Raw genomic sequence first — 3,501 nt, 5'->3', positions numbered from 1 at the left:
CGTGGGAATCCTGGTCCTGCTGGTATTGGCGGAGTGGCTAGTTGTAGTGTTGGGGATGTTAAATTTTTCTTCTCAGTTCATAAGGGTGATTATACTAACAATCTCATGGAAGCTCAAGCTATTTTATATGCTGTGGAATAGTGTTGCTTGTGGGGATGGAGTAAGATTATCTGTGAGTTTGATTCCCAAGTGGTGGTGAACATGCTTTCTTTGCAAGAGCTTGAGGATGTTAGTTGGCAGCTGGCCACTGTTGTTAAGCAGATAATTTTCTTCTCTTCCTCTTTTCAGTTCATTAGGTTCACGTATATTCCTCGTGAATGGAATAGAACTGCTGATTGTTTAGCCAAATGGGCTTCTAGTCATGATCCGGGTTGGAATATTAGAGATAGGAGACAACTGTCCTTTGAGATGGTGCAAGAATTTGATGATCTTGTTGCTCAAGATCGAGCTCCTTGTTGAGCTCTCTTTGTTGTATTCCTTTCTGTCTTAATAAATTTTTACCCCTCTTTTTGCAGAAATGGAATTAGCGCGACTTCCATGTTGAAATTATCATGCAAGCACTCGAACTTCTTTAAAATAAATATTAACCTCTCGCGTCCGGCTGAGCATTTTCGTTCTACTTCAGCGGCGGTAGACCGTAAGAACCACTTCAGTGATGAAGGAAATTGGGAAAAAGTTCTGCTTTATTATCTTTTTTGTCGTAGTTACAGTGTGTCTCCAGCCGAAAGCTTATGGTTCCTCAGTCGAAGGTGGAGATACTCTCTCCTTGGGCGCTTCTCTTTCTGGAAATGAGGCATTAATTTCAGAGAATGGCACATTTGAATTGGGTTTCTTCAGCCCATATGGTACCAATAACTGGTACATCGGCATCTGGTATGCCAATTTAACAGAGAAGACGAATGTTTGGGTGGCTAACAGGGAGACTCCTGCGAGAAACAAGCCTGGGTTTTTGAAGCTTTCAGAAGGAGGTGATCTTGGACTGTTTGATCCAACCGGTGCATCTCTTTGGTCTGTCAATGTGACCAAAAAGTCGTCGCGGGCGGTGATATTAGATTCTGGTAATTTTGTCATGTTCGGTGATGCCAACAAATCTGAGATCGTTTGGTAGAGTTTCGACTATCCCACAGACACGTCGTTGCCAGGGATGAGTTTTGGCGGGCAGCAAAAACTGGTCTGTTGGGAAAACTCCTTCGATCCTGCACCCGGGCTCTTTGCCTATCACGTGGATTCCAATCAATTCGTGCTGACATGGAACAATTCAAAGCAGTACTGGGCAAGCGGAACTTGGGACGGCAATGTTTTCCGTCAAATTCCAGAAATGTCGAGCAAGCTCATGGGCTTCTTCAATCTCAGCGTCGAAGATACAAAGTCTGGTTTGTATACCACATATACAGTGGCGAATATCAAGATTGGCCTCTCACGTTTCGTCCTAGTCAAGTCCGGATTACTACAGCAATTTTCACTGTTAGCTGACGAGAAATCATGGAACATGTTCTGGTCTCAACCGAGGGATCAATGTACCGTATACGGTCTCTGCGGCGCCTACGGAAGCTGCAACTCCAACAATATCCAGTTCTGCAGTTGCGTGGTCAGCTTCACTCCAAAAAACAAGGGCTCCTGGGAGTCGCGAGAGTCGTGGGCGGGCGGTTGTGTTCGGGAAAGCCCCTTAAAATGCGACCCGAAAAATGGCAGCATGGACGGATTCATGGAACCCAGCGTCACTTTGCCTGATGCTGATTCCGCATCCTCATACCCTGCAACCACAAAGGAAGATTGCGAGAAAGCCTGCCTCCTCAACTGCTCCTGCACAGCGTATACTTCGCAATCCCCTCGGGGGCCATGCCAAATCTGGTCAGGAGATTTGTTCAACATGCATAGAACCGAAACCAAAAGTAATTCGACTGTTTTTATTCGAGTAGCTGCCTCTGTATTTCCTAAAACTGCGGAATCGACGTCCTTCAAACTCATAATTACAATTGTTGTTGCTGCTCCGGTCGTTGCATTGGCCATCTTCTCAATCTTCATGTGGCGGAGGCATCGGCAGAGGCAGTATGTAGGACATGCAGATTCCACAAATTCCTTTCTAAGGATGTATAGTTACATGGAGTTGAAGATTGCAACTAGGAACTTGGCACGGTGTACAAAGGACACCTAATAGACGGTACGCTTATGGCCGTAAAGAAAATGAATTGCTCCAGACAAGATGAGAAGCAATTCCGGGCAGAAATCAGCTCTCTTGGCAATATACATCATGTCAATTTGATCAGGCTTAGAGGATTTTGTGCACAGGGGTCGAGAAGGTTTCTGGTTTATGATTTGATGCCTAACGGTTCTCTTAATTCCTTACTCTTTTCAAGTAATGCTAAAGCTAAACAAAAGGTACTCGATTGGAAGACTAGATTTGAGATTGCATTAGGCACCGCAAAAGGGTTACTTTATCTCCATGAAGAATGCAGAGACTGCATCATTCACTGTGATGTCAAACCTGAGAACATACTTCTGGACAATGATTTTTCACCAAAGTTGGCTGATTTTGGGTTAGCAAAGCTTGTGGGTAGAGATTTCAGCCGCGTCCTGACCACCACGAGAGGAACGAGAGGCTACTTGGCTCCCGAGTGGATCTCTGGTATTCCCATTACTCCCAAGGTTGATGTGTACAGTTTTGGTATGACACTCTTAGAAATCATTTCTGGCCGAAGAAATCTAGATTTAAGTGTTAAAGATTTTAGTAAATACTACTTTCCCACTTGGGCTGCTACTCAAATTTACAGTGGCAACACAACCAATATTGTTGAAGAGGGTATTGCAGAGGAGATAGACATTGAAGAGGTGAGAAGAGCAAGTATTGTAGCACTGTTATGCATTGAAAAGGATGAGGGAGTGAGGCCAAATATGAGGCAAGTAGTGCTGATGCTGGAAGGGAAGATGCGGCCACAAATTTCACAGATCCAATGTTCCGAACAAGTAGACCAAAGCAACACTGGTAGCAGCGAATGATATCAAAATAGAACAACGTAACAGCGACCTCCAATAAAATAACTTAGTAGGCAAGATATTTTGGATGTTACTTAAACATCTACATGGATATTTTAACTGTAATTAACATGTTGATTTTGGCAGTGAGTCATATTATATGAATAAAGTTAGTTTAGATTATATTTTAAGAAAAAGTTATTGTATAGTTATAAAATGATTTATATAAAAAAAGAAAAAAGGATGATTTGAAGATTTTAATAATAAATAATAAATTTAGTATTGTAGAAAAAATAAAGTTTTTAAAAATTTTGTTTTTATGTGAGGATTTATATATGTTGAAGAGTCTAACATATAAAATTGGTCTTAGATTAATTATAATATATGCATGGTTTTAGCTTAACTCTAATGTACTAACAGTTGCATGCTTATTTTTGAGTAATGATTAGTCAAAAGGTTTTTATTTCATTATAATCATAGTTCACATACAATATTTAATAATCTCAAATAAAGGAAATGGTGATGGAT

At 41.4% G+C, this 3,501-nt stretch overlaps 1 pseudogene; it reads left to right on the top strand.

Annotated features, from left to right (window-relative positions):
* The first annotated feature begins 655 nt into the window (after window positions 1-655).
* Window positions 656-2,997, top strand: LOC149554115 (G-type lectin S-receptor-like serine/threonine-protein kinase At2g19130 pseudogene; annotated as a pseudogene).
* Window positions 2,998-3,501: the final 504 nt, after the last annotated feature.

The sequence above is a fragment of the Cupressus sempervirens genome, chromosome 6 (genome assembly GCF_028749045.1).
Source record: "Cupressus sempervirens isolate cs-2001-9-10 chromosome 6, ASM2874904v1, whole genome shotgun sequence".
In the NCBI taxonomy this organism is placed as follows: Eukaryota; Viridiplantae; Streptophyta; class Pinopsida; order Cupressales; family Cupressaceae; genus Cupressus; species Cupressus sempervirens.
This window is presented reverse-complemented; position numbering and strand designations above follow the sequence as displayed.